Source organism: Diceros bicornis, chromosome 7, assembly GCF_020826845.1.
Source record: "Diceros bicornis minor isolate mBicDic1 chromosome 7, mDicBic1.mat.cur, whole genome shotgun sequence".
NCBI lineage: Eukaryota > Metazoa > Chordata > Mammalia > Perissodactyla > Rhinocerotidae > Diceros > Diceros bicornis.
In genome coordinates this window covers 75,606,273-75,624,427 of record NC_080746.1, presented here as the reverse complement: position 1 = coordinate 75,624,427, position 18,155 = coordinate 75,606,273, and the positions used below count along the sequence as shown (strand labels likewise).

Here is an 18,155-nt window from a genome sequence, read left to right as displayed (position 1 = left end):
AGTACCTAGAATAGTGCCTGACACCAAATAGACACTGAATAAAATCTTTTAAAAATAAAATCTGTAAAAGAAGGTAGAAATTGTGTCATAAAAGATATTTGGATAACGTGCTGTGGGAGCTCAGTAAAGGGACACCACCCTAATTAGGACAATGGTTTTTAAATCTGATCGCACATTAGAAATGCCTTGGAAACTTTAAAAAAATTTATCAACTGCCTAGGTCCTACTCCATACTGATTAAATCAGAATCTCTGGGTGATGCCTGGACATTAGTATTTTATAAGAGCTCCCAGGTAATGATAATGGGTAGCTAAAATAAGGTGACCTAGAATAATCAGGGAAGCTTCATGGAGGAGGTGAGATTTGAGATGGCTTGAAAATCAGGTAGGACTTGGATAAGAAGGAAGTATTCCAGATGGAGCACACAGCATAAACAAAGTCAAGAGGCAGGAATTACAGGCTGAATTCAGGGATCAGAAGTAGTTCATTTTGGCTGGAGCCTAAAGAACAGGAACGGGAATAATTGAAGTGATGTTATAAAAGTTGACTGGGGCCGCTTTGAGAATGTCTTTGATGCGAGGCCATGGGATTTGGGCCTCATTTGGCTTTGCAGTCAGTGAGAATTGTGAATGACTTTTAAACAGAAGTGATGTGGTCAGAGCTCTCCCTGGCTGCCTTTGGAGGATGGCTTGGAGCAGGCAGGAAGACCAGCTAGGAGGCGATGCCGTGGTCCACATGACATGGGCTCAGCTTAGGGCTGTATCACTGGCATTGGAGAGAAGGGCTGAGGTAGAGCTGGGCTGCAGGGCCTGCCCACCCCCCAGCTCTGGATCTCCTTTGAGGGCTTTTGGTGGAATCACTGGCACTGCAGTGATCAAGCCAGGGGAGGCAGGCTGCACTGGCACTTCTAGCCCCGTTTGTTCCTACGCATGACTGATAACCTGATAGTGCAGCGAGGCCTCCTTCCTGGAATGACAGGCCATTTTATCCAGAGAAGCGTTTCTACAAGCAGAACTCGGTACCATGCCCAGCTACCCTGAGACAGAGATTTCTGTTGTTTTAATCCAGCAGCGTGTGTCTTTGCTTCATCTCTGAGTAATTCCGGCACCAAGGACACTATGACGTATGACTGGTAGAGGTCAGCTCTACTGGAATCTGGAGCTCTAATTTCTGAAGCTCTGGGTGTACTGAGGACAGCCTGCCTTCAACAAGACAGCTTTGAACAAGGGCTGGGGGCTGTGGGCCAAGGGGTATATTTCCAATAGCCTTATAGCAGAGTGCTCATCTACAAAGAGCTGAAGTTTCTGGGGGCACAGGACATCTGCATAGGAAGGACACCATATGTGTGTGGGGCTGAGGGAGAGTGGGTTTGGTGGAGAGCGGGTGGTGATTGAGTCGAGGTTGCTGATACAGGCTTGTGCAGAGAGGACTGCCTGCCCTTGGCCAGATGCTGCCGGTAGCTGGTGCATCCCCACGGTCATATATGACTCAAAAAGACAGGCAAGCAAGAGATGCTAGTGCAGGTGTTTTTTCCTTCCTTCTGTCTGTTTTGCCAGGGCTGACCTTATTCACAGTTGATTTCAGAATGTCAGTCCCTCAGAGGTGCACAGACTTGACACTTTGCAGGGACCTTTCAAGTTCTTTATCTCATTGGAATCTCACAACACTTTGTGAATTAATTGGGACAGGAGTTGTTGATCCATTTTACTGATGAGAAAACTGGGGATAAGATGGGATTAGGAAGCTTATTCTAATGTCATGTAGATGTAAAGCATAAAGGCTGGGACTTGTTCCTGCAGGAGCCAAGAGGCCGATGTCAGGGATGCTTGCGAAGGAATTTGTGCACATGGCAGTAGAAGAAGGTAACGTTTTGGCTCCTTCATTAACTAGGTGGTGACTTTGGGCAAGTCCTTTATTGTGCATCTCATGTTTGTCGGCTATAAAATGGGGATAGTAACACTTACTTAATAGGATTATTTGAGGGTTAAAATAATCATCTATTAAGAGTGTCCAGTACAATACCTGGCATACGTTTGATGTTCATTTAGTTCCTTTTTATAAACTTTTTTTTGAAATAATTATAGACTCACAGGAAGTTGTAAAAATAGTACAGAGAATCTGTGTGCCCTTCCCCCAGCTTCCGCCAACGGTAGGATCTTATGTGGTCATAATATAGTATCAAAACTAGAAATTGAGGGCCGGCCCTGTGGCGTAGCGGTGAAGTGCACGCGCTCCGCTGCTGGCGGCCTGGGTTCGGATCCCGGGCGTGTACCGACACATCGCTTGTCAGGCCATGCTGTGGCGGCGTCCCACATAAAGTAGAGGAAGATCGGCACGGATGTTAGCTCAGGGCCAATCTTCCTCAGCAAAAAGAGGAGGATTGGCATGGATGTTAGCTCAGGGCTGATCTTCCTCATAAAATAAATGAATGAATGAATGAATAAATAAAACAAAATAAAAATAAAAATGGAATGTGAAAAACAAAAACTAGAAATTGACATTAGTACAATACCTGTTGTTAACTAGACTACAAACCTGATTCAGATTCTCTTTATCTTTTCAGATAGAAATTAGACCAGATTATTTCTGAGTTTTTTTCCTAGTTCTAAAATGCTGTATATAGTGTCTTCATTGACCTTGACTTTTCTGTGGCATCTGACTTTCTAGAAACTTTGTTCTCCCTTGGTTTTCATGGACTGTGCGTCTCTCGTTGTCTTCTCACATCTTCTCTGCCTCCTTCACTACCCTCCTGTCCTCTGTACTGTTTGTCTCCCCAGATTCAGTTCTTAGCCCCTGCTCCTCTTTTTTCACAGGTGGAATCTTACTTTCACCTTTCCTTGAGGATTCTGAAATCGGCATCCCCACCTCCAGTGGCCAGGCCCCTCTCTGGTTCCCTGTGTTTGGCTCTTTGCTGAATCTAAGCTCTAACTCATCATATCCCAAACTAAACTGTCGTTATTGAAACCCCACACTGGTGCCCTGCTCTGTCTCCACCTGACTGCCCAGTTCTGTCAGTGAGTCATTGTTGAAACCACCCAGAGCTGTACAAGGAAGCTTCTGGATGATGGAGACTTTTGCTATCTTGATGGTGGTCTGGGTTTTTCTGGGTTTATACATATGTCAAAACTTATCAGATTGTACATGTTAAATATGTATGTGTCAATTATACCTCAATAAAACTGTTAAAAAGAAAGAAAGAAAGAAAGAAAACTGCCCAGAGCCAGACATCCTAGGTCTGAATCCTGGCTCTGCCCCTTGGGCAAGTTACTCAACTTCTCTGCACCTCATTTTCCTCATCTGTAAAATAAGGATAATAACAATGACTTACTATATAGGATTTTTGAGGAGGATTAAATGAGTTAATTCAGATTAAGTCCTTAAAACAGTACCTGCCACATGTTAACCTCCAAGTGTTTGTTGTGGTTGTGTCTTCTTCATCTCAGGTTCACAGTGTCTGGCACGAGTAGGTGTTCAATAAATGCTTATTGAATGAATGAATCAATGCTGCTGTAGTCTTGAAGTACTATTTTCTTTCCTCAGCTTTTATCCAAATATTGCTTCTGCTTTAAGGTCCAGCTTAGGTTCTACCTGCTCCGTGGAATCTCCTCCACAGGGCCCTCCTGGCCTCCCTCCTCTCCCTTCTACACTCATGTTTTGTGTTAGCCCATTTAGTACTGATTCACAGCCAGATTTTTTATTTTGTCTTTTTTTTTTTCAAGTGGCTTCATGTGTACATCTTTCCTCTCCATCTACATTGGACATCTGAGGGCATGCGTCATTTCAGACTTTTTCTCTTTCTCCTTTGCCTATGCTGGGCATATAGTAGGTGTTCAGTAAAAGTGGAATGAATGAATGAATGGTATATGATTCACAAAGTATTATGAGGCCGCCGAGCAGTAAGACAAATTCCCACCAGTTAGCTCATTATTAAAACAAACCTAGAACTTATAAAATTTAGCCCTGGAAGGAAATTTTCTAAGTGTTTGTAGGTGGCAAACGGTCCCACTTCTGCCCTCTGATCTCACCTTCCCTTTTGGGTCTTGAGGGAGCTGTAGGCCTCCTTTTATACCATGGCCCAAGTTTGGACACAGACCTTCCTCCGCGTCCCCTGAGCACGGCTGAGGCAGACTGGCACTGTTCTGAAGACTAGTCTGCACCACAGCGAGGGAGCGGTAGGGAACCAGGCAGAGAGGAGGAGAGGCTGAAGCAACCAGCTCACTCGGGCTAGGACACTTGGTCCCTTGCCCCGGAGGTTGGGCACAATTACCCCAACGTCTGGCCTGGTCCTCTGTTTTCTAGCTGCAGCCTCTTGCCTATGTGGAGGGTCCAATCTGAAATCTTATTTCCCAGGAGCTCCTTCTTGGACGTCCTGACATTTTTGTGTCCAAGACTGGAGAACCTGGCTTCTGTTCCTCTTGATACACATTTCCTTTATCCAGTCTGAGAGACACACCCAGGATGATCACCATTCCGGTAACACTCCTTCCAGATGTGGTTCTGGCTTGTCCTCTATACAAGTCTAGTAGTATAATGATACCTCAGCCGTATCATCAATAAGACATCCGTACTGTGACAGTTACTCACACAAATAACCCATTATTCTGTGCCATCCCCGCTGGGCCCTGATCTAGCTTAGAATTTCATCATTATTAGTGCCATTCCTTTGGATTAAGCACTGCCCTTTCTAGCAGCATCTCCCACTGGAAATGGTAATATATTGGGCTCCATGTATCTTGAAGTACATTCATTTATCAATATGCCTTCCTCACCTTCACAAGGAATTGGGAGCAATTTATAAGCACTAGATGCCTTGAGACAGAAGAGACACAGCTTCTTATCAACATTCATAATCATAGATGCCAATACATCTATTGTATACATGAATCTATTGTGTATTGGAATACATTGTTCCTTTCATTTACAAAGTATACTGTATCTCTTATGTTTCTTTAAACAGTCTATGAAATGGGTATTATGTTTTCGTTTTACCAATGAAGAAGCTAAGATTCTCAGAGAAAAAAAGGCTTGGCTTGCCCAAGGTCACAGAGCTAGTAAGTGGAGGAGCTGCCTAACTCCTAACCCTGTTCTCTTTCCATTGTATACCTCCTGGCTCCTCCTTCCAGTATCTTCTCTTTGATCTGCCTAGGCTTGTTCTGGCTTTAGCCCTAGGTTTTTTCTGTGATTCCAAGCTAAACTATTTATTACTTTCTCTACTGCTTCTATATCTTTTTAGTCTTGAGAGAATTCCATAGATTCCAGCAGGAAGAAGTTTATTCCTCTCAGACCCCAAGATTCTTCTGGGGCTTCCCATGCTGACTTGTGGAACTCCTTCCATCTTCCTTAGCTCCCAGTGATCTCTACCCTTATTTTTCCTGCTGTCAAGTTTACCCTTGGTCTAAACCTTAGACCCTGCTTTGTCCCTTGTCTTTTTTCTCCTAATCTGTCCTATATTTCTCATGGTTCTTTCTGTCAGTCTTGGTTCTTTGAAAGACTAAGGCTCCCCTCCTATGAGGTAGGCTCAGTTTCCCGGATTTATTTATTCATTCACTTATTCACTCCTCAGCCCTTTTCTGAATGCTGATGTCAAGCACCGTATGTAGGCACTGGGACTTCCAAGATGGTAAAACATGGTTGAGGAGACCATTAAGAATCAGGAGCCCTCTACAATTCAGTGTGGTAATGGTTTGAAGGCATAAACAAAGATGTTTGTGAGAGCATAGGAGGAGAGACATGTGATCTAGGTTTGGGTGGGCAGAGAAGTTTTCTTGGAAGAGATCATGTCTAAACTGAGCCCTAAGGGATGAGTTGAGGTTGGCTCAGAGTGAGTGAGTGGTGGTGGTGGCTGGGGGAGTCATGGGGAGGGCAGAGTGCTAGGCAGAAAGACCTCTTTATAGGAAGACCCAAAGCTTCATGTGTAGGGAACTGCAAGCGCTTTGGCCTGACTGGATCAGAGATTGTAGGGACAGTGAGGGATGAGGCAGGAGAGGTAATCTGGAACCAGACTGTGCAAGGCTCTTAGTTTGTTATGAAGTTGATGAGGGGTCATAGAAAGATCTTCCTGACTTGTTTAGAATAGCGTTTTAGAAAGATCACTATAGGGCCAGCCCCGTGGCTTAGCGGTTGAGTGCGCGCGCTCCGTTACTGGCGTCCTGGGTTCGGATCCCGGGCGTGCACCGACGCACCGCTTCTCCGGCCATGCTGAGGCCGCGTCCCACATACAGCAACTAGAAGGATGTGCAGCTATGACATACAACTATCTACTGGGGCGTTGGGGGAAAAATAAATAAATAAAAATTAAAAAAAAAAAGAAAGATCACTATGATGGCAGGGTGAAGGATGGATTGGAGAGAGAGAGACAGAGATAAGGGGTGAGTCAGAAGACTGTGGCAGTGATTGAGGCCTGAGCTTATGAGAACTTGAACTAAGGTTATAGCAGCAATAAGGGAGAGAAGTAAATGGATTCAGAATATAAGGGAGGTGGCATTTCTAGGGCTACTAGCTGATCAGCTGTCCATGCAGTTAGAGAATGAATGCCATTTTGTCTCACCCTCACATGTGTCTGCCTTGCCTTCTCCTACATGCAATTCCTTTTTGCTGTCAGAAGAGAAACCTGATGTTTGATTCCTGATTGGCTCTGTTTACTCATCCCCCTTCCCATACCATGTTCTCCCTGCAGGGTCCTTCTCCTTTGGCTAACCCTACCTTTATCATCTTTCTGATCAATGTCCAGGGCATTCTTTCTATTTGCATTTGGAAACCTGAGTGACACCTGAGGTCAACCAAGAGATGTGACTCAGGTGTCCCTCTGGATAACCTTCACTCCCCCTTTGCATGGATAGTGCCATCCTCTTCCAGGAGTGGTGCCTGGGGAGCAGTGAGATAAAGCTGACTTTATTTGCTGAGTTACCTCTAAAGGAGAAAGCGGCAAGTATCCCTTTTGCATTTTTAGAATAGAAAATCTTTAAACACAGTGGGAAACAACATGTAACTAATGCCCATCAAGAAAAGAGGAAGCCCAGTGTGGGCAGCCTGAAATGCTCTAGGCTGGTGACATTCGGATCTGTCCTCTCTGTGGTAGTGCTGACCAGTGTAATCTTTTATGGAACAGAATAGAGCATTAGCTTCAGAAGGGACCTTAGAGTCATCCAGTTCATCATCCTCATTTTGTAGATGAGGACTTGAAGTCTTAGGAGTCGTGTGGTTTGCCCAAGGTCACAATTAGCTAGTAGCAGAACTGGGACCCGAAGCAACGACCCCTAGTTCAGTTCTTGTTTCACTAGCCGCATGAAAGTATGATTTTTTTCCATAAGTTTGACAGTTTGACAGTCTGGAGAATAAAAGACTTATAGGCTGTTTTAGTGACAGTCTAGTTTGATAGTCCACCTTTTCCCAAGAGACTGGAAATAGTTGTCCAAGGTCACAGAGTGAGTGAGGGGTAGAGGGGCCCCCAGATTTGTAGTCTAGTGCTCTTTCCAGCACAGTCCAAGGTCACACCCAAGGCCCAAGTCTTGGACAGCTTGGCTCCAAGGACGCTGAATAGAATCATTCTTCAGGTGCATTGCAACCACAGTCAATTTCATACTATCCAAAAGACATGATTTCCTTCTTTTTTCTTTTTTCCTTGAGTGTTTTTTTTCTTATTTGATAAAAGTGTATGGCTGTGGAAATTACGTCAGTTTAATTAGGCTGCTTGACACAGTACTTTTCCACTGAATTTACTAGGAACTGTGAGTTTGTTGTAGCAAACTGCACTGCAGGCTGCAGTATCTGATTGGCATGCCAGGAGCATCACTAGCGAACAGCTAAATCGAGATTGAGGGAAAACTGGGTCAGGAAACAGGCCTCCTGTACCTGCAGCGGCTGCGGAAGGCGGCGCAGCGACGGCAGGTGGCCACGGCATGGCACTGTCTCCCAGGGCCTGAGCCGCCGAGCACCCCGCCCCCCAGCTCTGCGCTGCAGCCCCCCACCCACCCTTTCCTTTGCAGGTGATTGTTCCTGTGGCCATTTTGCCTTCTGTTTCTCTACAGACCGCAAAGGTTTTATACCTGACAGCGCAGGAATGGCTTTTTCTCAGTAAAAAAGCCAAAGATTGGTTCAGACGTAATCTTCGTTAGCCATTGGTATTCCAAATTATGGAGCAAGGCTTTTGGCTTTCCAGAGCTGGGTCTGTCAGGGGGCTGGGACTGGGTTTGAGAGTTCTGCACAGCGATGAGGAGAGGCCTGGGAATGTTTCCATTTGCCTCTCTCTGGTTTCCCTTCCTTTCTCCCTACGCACCCCCCCCAGGACCCCCCCCACCCCCCTCCCCGATTATATTGCATCCGTTATCTCAGTGCTAAGCACTGAGACAAATCAGGGGCTCCTAGAGGGAAGAGTGAGTGATGATGCCAGAAGAGTCAGGAAACTTGTTGAAGGCAGTGGCTTTTGAGCTAGGCTTTGTGCTATTAATTGTGTCAAGACAGGAAGAAATGAGGGGAAGATGCTGGTGGCCTGCCCATTGCTGGTCTCAGGACTGCCTCGTGGAGGCTGGAGACTTCTCCAGTCATCTGGGGCTAGAATCTATCTCAGCATGTCGGAGCTGACTGGGACCTAAGGATCTGCTGTTTATCCAAGCTCCTTATTTTATAGCTGGGCACGTGAAGGCATGGAGACAAAGGGGCTGGAGCACGGGCCGGCCCAGTGCTGTTATAACCACATGTGCCCAGTGAGGCACTTGTCCCCGTTTCTAATGGGGCTCTGAGAACCTCCACTTCCTCCTTCTGGATTTCACTCCTGTCATCGTCTTTCTGACTCCTGTCATATGAATTCAGAGATGCCCAGTGGTCTCTACCTGTAAATTAACTACTAGGGAGAGAACCTGGGTCCTGCTGATGTTGGATTCCTAGGTCACTTGGATCCCTGCTAGACAGTTGTATCCCTGCTAGACAGTTGTATCCCTTTCCTTCCTCAGGCCAAGCCAGATCAGGCCAGGACTGGTTTTGCAGTAGGGCTGGTGCCTCTCCAAGAATTCTTGGTAGGAATGGGTCTTGCCTCAGAGTGAGGGCTCAAATTCTCAGATTCAGAACAGCTGAGTGTGGCAAGAATCCAGGCCATTGTACTTTCATCTTATTCTGTGAGAAAATTGGGCTTATTTTGACTGAAAATTGTTTTTAATAAAGTACACTTAAATTACTGAAATTTGCTTTAAAGACAACTTTTGTTAGACCATTTTAATTCTGGACAGTATCTCTTTCCCTTTTGAGGAGAAATCAGAGGGTGGGAATAAAGCAGTCTCCCTAGTAATTTTTCCTGGATCTTTTGGATGGTCTCAGTTCAGTCTGAGGAATTCTGTCTTTGGACCAAGTATTGATGTTACAATTGAAATGCAGAAATGCATACCCATTTTCTGATACATGTACCAAAGTTTGCTAATCAAATGAACCTTTTACACAGGATCTTTCAAAGCCACCTTCAAGGCCAACATGTTTTGGAAGTCAGTTGATAATTCAAATGTCAAGTAGTCTGTAGCTTGAGCTATGTGGGGTGAACAGAAGAACAAGCCCGTTAGTTGTCAGACATTCCGGCTGTGAAAACCAGGTTTTGGTGGCTCTGGGAGTCAAGTTGCCAGAGCAGATCCAGTCTCCCTCAAAGCAGAGGTTCCTTTATTTTCTCTTATTTTAGGCCATAGCAGGTGGTTTTAAATGCCTCTAAATAATTTCCCTAGTCTTGAAAGGTTATAGTCGTTTGCAAATTAGTAGGCCTTGCCTCTAGTTACTATTTGCTGAAAGAAAGGAAGGAAAGCAGGAAGGGAGGGAAGGAAAGAAGAAATACTTCTTGATACTTTGGCAGGTTTTCACCCAGAGGCTGACACGTTCATAGAAATTTCCATATATTCGCATTTAGGGGTCATACTAGGACTTGTCACCAAAACAAACATCATCTGAACAGTTCATAGAAGCGGTTGGTATAGACAGAGAGAAGCTAGAGAGATATTGTAATTTGAAGTTTATCAAGAGTTGCCTGTCTTTCTTGCAGGGTTACATAAAGGGAAGCAAAAGGCAGGGCTGCAGTCAGTGGAATGCCTGGGCAGGGCTCAGTCTGCATGGCAGAGACCCTCTGCATAGTCTTTCCTGAACTTGTCCACCCCTGGCCACAGCCTCTTTGGTCATGGACACTTAGGAGTGGTCCTTAATCCTTAACCATTCATGCGAGCTGTTGCCAAGGGCAGCTTGGAGAACCTGGCTCTTCTCCTTGAGGGCTCCCCCTCTGCTCCACTGGTTCAGGCCATGGCCCATGCTCCCATTTCCAGCCTTGGAAATGCTTTTCTGTTTCTTGGAGTCCTCATTAGCCCTCTTTAAGGAAGAAAATATATGAGACACAAAACCAGTATAGAGTCTAATGCAGTGGGCTTCTGACGTTTTCTCCTCCTCCCTCTGCTTTGCTAGTCTCCCAGCCCCTCAACACTTCCCAGAACGTCCTCCCCTGGCCCTAGACACCCACCCCTCTGTTCTGGGCACAGAGCAGATGTGGGCTGACTGCTCAGGTGCTTTGTGGTCATGCCTTCAAGGCCTGTTAGACTGAAGTGAAGGGGGGATTGTAGTGTTCACTGCTGATGGCTGTTGTCTTCTCCCTTAAGACCTTCTACAGGACATGGAGATTCCCCTTTCCATCGTTCTCCATGGCTGTCCTCTTGTCTACTCTGGTGACTCCCCAGTTCCGATGCTGGTTAGGAAGTTCAGGCAGCTTCGGTGTGCCTGTTCCTTCCTTTCATATGTATCCATTCAATTATCAAATTCTATGATTTCACCCTGCAATTTCCCTCATATTTTTCCCCATCTTCTCACTGCTGTTGTCACCTGAATGACTGCAAATAAGTTTCTATTCCCAAAGCTCTGCTCTGGAAATGTCCACCTTGGTTGCAGCCTTCACAGTGTCAGCTTCCACTGCTCGCTGCCCAGGCCTCTCGTCATTGACTTGTTTGCATCTCAGGCTCTGATATTAAATGTTCATTAAACGTTCTACAATCCCTCCAGAGCAACCTTGTCAGAACAGAGAGGGAAAAAGCAAATATCTATCTTCTCTCTTGTCATTTCTCTCAGATGAATGAATTAAATATTTTTATTGCCTTGAAGATTAATTATCTTTCGTCCCTGGGCCAGCTTTAATATTCTAGCTGTATCTTCTGGTGACTGGGACCCGATAGTTGGAATTTTTGCCCCTGCTCTGAACCTGTGCTTTTGCCAGGTTTCTTAGCATCTCCGTTTCATGTAGGCTTCTGCAGTGAGTCACAGTCCAGGGGTTCAGAGAGATTGGAGTCTGAGCTGCAGGATTTAGATTAAGCGCTGAATCATAGATCTTAGAACTGAGAGACCTCCTGAAATCTTCTGGTCCTTTCTGGCACGTGAGATACTGTTATCACACTTAAGAGATAAAACATATGAGACCCAGAGAGAATTTAAGTGACTAACCCAAGGTCACCTAGCTCATAAATTTTGGTCTCTAATGCCAGGCTAGATTTTAGGCTGTAAATGTACCTTATCCTCTCCATGTAAGCCAGCTCTTTGTTTGGAGAAGGCACCAACTCGGTGAATTTCTCTTTGCAAATAAAACAATTTGGGACTCCTTTTGCAGTACTCTGCCTCGTGAGTGTAAGGAAGGAAAGGCAGCCGAGAAGAAGCAATCTCTTCCCAGGCAGATAATGTCTGGTGGGTAGGCAGAGAGCTCATGGGGTTCAGTGTGTGGGACACTTTGTCCTACATGCCTGTTATTCAGTGAATCCTTGTAGGCCCTCATGTACAAATGGACATTTTTCTTTGTTTCTAAAATAGTTTCTCAGTCCCTCAGGACCATCAAGCACTAATGCCTCATTTCTGCCTGTTCCACCTCAAACTGGAAGAGTAAACTATGTTCTTCCTGCGTGTGCTGCTCCCCCTCTGCCCTCCCTACCTCCCAGCTATCCTTTGGTTCTCTCGGTGTTCTGTTCTCCTAAATGCCCAGACTTGGAGTCCTCCACGACCCAGCCTGATGAGAGCATGAGTCTGTGAGCACTCACCAGCCCTGTCATTGGTGTCACCTGCCTTGGAAATCCAACCATTCCTGTCTGCTCCCTTGTGGCTGCCACCAGCCACAGCAAGGTGTTTGTGCCTCTTCCCTGGACCACTACAGCAGCCTCTTAGTCATGTCCTGGTCCTTAGTCCCTCATCCATCATGCAGACAGGTAGACTTGAAACACTGCCCCACTTTTGAGTTGAAAACTCCCTGAAGCTATCAAACCAAACATTCCAGCTCTTTCATAATCTAACTCTCCATCCCTGGCACGAGTTGTTCGTACCAGTCAGACTGGGCTACTCATGTCTCCTACATATTTAGTGATTCTTTGCCCATTTGTTCCCTCCATCCCTCTCTCCCTCCTTCAATGAAAAAATATAATAACATTTCTTTGCAAACTGTAAAGCATGCAGGGTTTTGCTTGTTGAACAAGTACTCTGCTGTGTGAAAGGGAAGAATGGGGTTTTGGATTTGGTAACTACCTACTGTGTGCTGATAATATGCATATATTATTTTATTTAACCCTCTTGATATTCCTGTGAGTTAGACTGAGTTATGTTCATATTGTAGACATGGAGACTGAGGCCCTAAGAAAAAAGCACATTCCTCTGCTGTGCTGTGGACCTGGTGCTAGTGGTAGAGTGGTGGGTAGGAAGTAAAAAATCTCTAGGCTGGCAGAAAGCGTAGGGCATGCACATAAACAACTGTCATGGAAGAAAATGCCCATTATCCTGAGAACTATAGATGTGGTGCTATGGAAATTCTGAGGATGGTGACATTTTTTCTAGCTGGGGGATTAGGGAAGACTTCATAGAGCAGGTAGATTTCCACTGAGTGTGAAGGATAGGCAGTATTTTGACAGAAGGAGCTGGGAGGCCAGGACAGGAAAAGAGGGACTAGTATAGACAGGACAGAGAGGGAAATGGCCTTGGTATCACCAGAGATCATTAGTGAGTGGTCTGCTTGGTTGGAACACTGGGTTCTTGTGGGGGAAGACATAGTGGGATATAAGGCTACAAAGGTGAGCTGTAGCCTGTTCATAGATGGACTTAAATGTCTGGTTAAAAGATTCATGGTCTGTTCTATAGGCACAGAGGAGCCATTAGCAGGCTTTGGGCAGGGCAGTTGCTAGTCAGAGCTGAGATTTAGAAAGGTTACCTCGGGCACACAATGAATTGGAGGGAAAGGGAAATGGCAGAGAGAGGAAATAGTTAGAAGCAATTGTCCAGCACAGATGTTCTGAGGACCTGAAATAGCACCGTGACAATGGGGTTGGAGAAGAGGGGCAACAAGAGAGCAGAACCAGGGAGGCAGAATTACAGAACTTGGTGACTGGCTGGCCTTCGAGGGAGAGAGGAGGACTCCGATGATTCTGAGATAAGTGCAAGAATGGTGACGGCAGCAACCGAGAGAAAGAGGAGGGTCAGAAGGAAAACAAGTTTGGGCGTGGGAAGGGGTGGGGTGGTGGTAGATGGTTCGTTCTGTTTTGTGCAGGGGAATTTTAGGTGCTGGTGAATTGCCCATTTTACATGTGTGCCCAATGCTCTTCACCACTACTGCTGCCATTCCTGATCCCCTCTGTCCTTTCTCTTTATTAAGCAAACGTTTGGCTGCCTTTTACAGTTCAGCTGAATGAAGCCCTCAAGTGAACCTTGTTTATCTTTGAATTTCTGATGTACTGTCCATGTCACTCGATGTTTCCTGAGTCCAGTCTCCCCAGCATGTGCCCCCATACATATATGTATACCTGGTATATGTGGGATGGCCACCTGCTGGTTGTCATTGACACAGTCACAACAGTAGTTCATGTTTGCATGAATGTTCATAGTTGACAGAGCACTTAGAATGGTCAGAAGTGTGTTGCATTTCCCTGCCAGTCCCCCCAGCAGGGTCACTAAACCATTGACTCAGCACTCTGAGAAGGTTATTAGGGAATAAATGGTAGGTTTTAGTTTAATAATAAATACAACTGAAGACATTAGTCAAATCAGATGGGAAAGTTAGGATGATTTTTAGCTGCTGTAAGTTGGTAGACTCTGTTAGAAAGAATGGTCAAATTTAAAAATATGTTCCAGGTGATGTCAATACTGAGACTGAGGTTTTGTGTGCATTAAGAATAAAGACTCGTAGCATTGTACTCAGTACATACACCTCCAGAAGTGTTGGCTTATATTATTACTGATGGAAATTTTGAAACTGTAAAAGGGAAAAAAAACATTTTTTAGGATAGGACCAACATTTTGATTAATATGGAAATATATACAGTGCTTTTCAAGTGCCCTTTAGAGGTCTAAAATCACTGCTAGTTGATGAATATAAAAATGTTTGGTTTGCTCATAATATTATCACGGCTGACACATTTAGAGAGAATTACATCTAGAAAATTTTGGAAGAGTTGTTTTACTCTTCTGATTTTTTTTTTTTCTTTTAATGAGAGATAACAGAGGTCTGGGGCAAAAAGATTGCTTCCCCACCTCTCAACAATTTTCCACTTGGCCTTTTGTTTCTCTGGGCCATCGGATCTCCAGTGGACAAAGGGGCAAGTGAACTAGCATGTAAGTGTCTACTCTGTCCAAGGTACTAAATATAGGTAATTGAATTCAATCCTCACGATAGTCCTATGAGGTATTGCTGTAATTCCCGCCATGCAGCTGAGGAAATTGAGGCTTAGGCAGTCTTAATATCTTGGCCAAGTTCACAGAACAAATAGGTGATAGAACCAGAAGTTAAACCTGCTCTCACCTGGACTGTTGCAGTAGCTCAACAGTCTGATTGTCTCAAGCTCTCCTCTCCGGGCCATGCAGCCTTCCTGCTGCACATGGCAGGGGTGGCAGCTTATGTTGACAGCTTCACATTGGAACTACTAGAACAAGTAATTCATTCAAACATATTTGACCTCTGTTTTGCTTTAAGGCAGGGCCAAATTCCTGAGTTCCTCAGGATGTTGCCTGCTACTTATTTAAAATACTTCAAAAAATAGTGTTAAATTATTGTGACTACTCAACCCTCCCAGTATGGCCTCTCTATAAATGGGACATATTGTTAAAAGGAGCTTGACCAGAGAAATCTATGTAGCATAATGGCTTTTTGAAAATTTGGTTACTCCTCTTTGGAATGTGTGTTAAGGTTTCAAATTATGCTTTTGATAGAATGTTTACCTGTATTAGGGGCTAACGGGGCCCTCAGTCTTGTTGGAGTGGCAGAGAAAGAAGTGAATGTGCAGTGATGTGTTTTCTGAGTGGGTCTCCCCAGCTCCAGTTCTGGGCTGAGGGTATAGGTGGAGGCAGAACAGTCAAACCGGAAGAGGATGGGACCAGTCAACCCACCCACCCAACCCCAGCCTTTCTATCACTATAAACTAGATTTGTTTTTCCTGGAGTTTCATATTACTGGTATCATACAGTATGTACTTTTTTGTGTCTGGCTTCTTTTGTTCAGCTCAGTGTTTTTGAGATTCATCCATATTGTTACATATATCAGTAGGCTGTACCTTTTTTATTAATGAGCAGTATTCCATTATGTGGTTGTACTACAGTTTGTTTGTGCATTTACCCATTGTATTAGTTTTCTCTTGCTGCACAACAAATTACCACAAACTTAGTGGCTTAAAACAGCATCTTTTTATTAGCTCAGAGTCCTATTGGTCAGAAATCTGGGTAGGTTTTCTGCTTAGGATTTCACAAAGCCAAAATCAAGATGTCAGCTGGGCTGGATTCTTATCTGGAGACTGTAGGGAAGAATCTGCTTCTAAGCTCATTCAGTTTGTTGGTAGATTTCAGTTCCTTGTGGTTATAGGACTGAGGTCCCCTTTGCTTGCTGGTGGTTGGCCCGAGGTTGCTCTCAGCAGTTAGATACTGTTCTCCAGTTCTCACGCATGGCCCCCCGTCTTCAAATCCAGCAGTAATGCCTCAGATCCCCTTTGTGCTTCAGTTCTTTCTGAATTGTCCTTCTGCCATCAGAAGGAGAAAACTCTGCTTCTAAAGGATTCCCGTGATTAGTTAGGCCCACCTAGAGATAGTCCTTCCATTTTTGATAGACTTTCATTATTAGAATGGCCTTTCTGATATTAAGCTGTACTTGGTCATTGTGAGCATTTCTGTCCATTGATCTGCATTCTGCCATCTCATTCTTTAACCTGATTCCTCTTCTCCCTGTCCTGTGGCCCTTGTACCATTCAAGTTTTCTCTTCTCCAGATTGAAAACACTCCTTTTTCCCCCTTTATTTTTTACGTGACATGTTGTAGCATAGCATTAAGTGTACTCTCTGGAATTATACATTATTGGATTTAAATTCAGCTATGCCACCAGCTAACTGGTATTGGGCAAGTTAACTTCTCTGAACCTTGCTTTCCTTATCTATGCATCCCTTATAGGATTAATTCACAGATTAAGTGAGCTAATGCGTGCAAAGCTCTTAAGCACCTTCCCTGTCACATTATATACATCCGATATGTTAGCCAATATTATTGTTGCAATATTGCTACTCTTTCCCCATTTTTTTCTTTTTCTTCTGGATGTGATCTATTTTGTCAATAACCCTAATAAAATATACTGCCCAAATTATACAAGTGCTTTAAAGAAGTTTATGGTTCTTATATTCAATAATTCTACTTTAGAAAATTTATCCCAAGGAAATACTCAGACATGTAGGCAAAGTTTTTTTTCAAGAATGTTCATCAGAACACAATTTATAATGGCAAAATATTGAAAGCAATCTAGGTACCCAACAGTAGGGAAATAATGAAATTAGGGCACATTCCTATGATGCTATAAAGCCATAAAAATCACATTTTCAATGAAAGTAATGACATGGGAAACATAACATTATGTTAAGTACAAAAGTCATGATATAAAACAGAATATATAGCATGACCCCAACTGTGTCTCTGAAATTATATATATTTTATTCACATACAGACAAACATTGATAGGGAAAAAGCTGGAAGGAAATATACCATGTATTAACAGTAGGCAGTGGGATTAGAGGTGTTTTTTATTTTCCTTATTATATTTTCTTGCAATAATTGTATATTACTTTTAAAATTTGAAAAAGATGAATAAACTCTGTTTAAACATTATTTTGTATGTGTAGCCCAGAACAGTACCTGATAATCCACAACTTGGTCTTGAACCAGAAAAGTTGCAGAGTCACATCAGTAGATCAAGAAGGTACCTCTGATGATCACTCAGCCAGGAACCTGACTGAAGGCAGTCGGATTCCAGCAGGCAGCCCCTGTGGAGAGGACAGCAGCACTCAGTGGACCGTTGACTTGTGGGGCTGTGCCTAGGAAGGAACTCTGTCAGGCTGGGGCACATGGCCCCAGTCAGTTGCAGCAGGTACAATCGTCATTCTTAGTGCTGTGTCCATTGTTACACTGCACCCGCTTGTTTTTAGAAGCTTTGATCTGTCACATCTTATCTGCTTTCTTGACTTTTTTTTTGTGTGTGTAAGATTGGCCCTGAGCTAACATCAGCCAATCCTCCTCTTTTTTTCTTTCTTTCTTCTTCTTTTTTTTTTTTTTTTTTTTTTGCTGAGGAAGACTGGCCCTGGGCTAACATCCATGCCCATCTTCCTCGACTTTATATGGGACACCGCTACAGCATGGCTTGACGAGTGGTGCGTCGGTGCACGCCCGGGATCCGAACCGGCGAACTCCAGGCCGCTGCAGTGGAGTGCGCGCACTTTAACCGTTTGCGCCACCGTGCTGGCCCCTGCTTTCTTGACTTTTTAATCCTAGTAAGAATAAAGCCTTAGGTTCTAGCCCTCTAGATTTTGTTTTGTTTTGTTCTAATCTAAAAAGCAAAAGTGATCCTTAGTGTGCAGGGCTCCAGAGTACCAGAGGGCCTGTTGGTCAGGGGCCGTGTTCAGGTGCTCCTGCCCCAGGCCTGGCAGTGGCCAGCCAAGCTCTGCTGTATAGCTGCAGCAAAGGCCTTGTACACAAATGGCTCAGAGTCAGCCCGTCGGCTTGTTTTTGTTGTTACGGTTGTTGGAGATAGACTCGAGATAGGAGGGGGCTATGCTGTCTCCTACACACTAGGTGTCCACTTTCTAACTCCTCCCATGCTGGGGCATCACCCAGCAGCTTTTCCTCAGGCCTTGGGGGGGGTCTACCTGTCATGTCTTGGGAGG

General features: G+C 44.5%; 1 protein-coding gene across 3 annotated transcripts in view; it reads left to right on the top strand.

Moving 5' to 3' along the window:
- SERGEF (secretion regulating guanine nucleotide exchange factor) overlaps positions 1-18,155 on the top strand; it is a 205,914-nt gene that overhangs the window by 92,335 nt on the left and 95,424 nt on the right. The window lies entirely within an intron of this gene.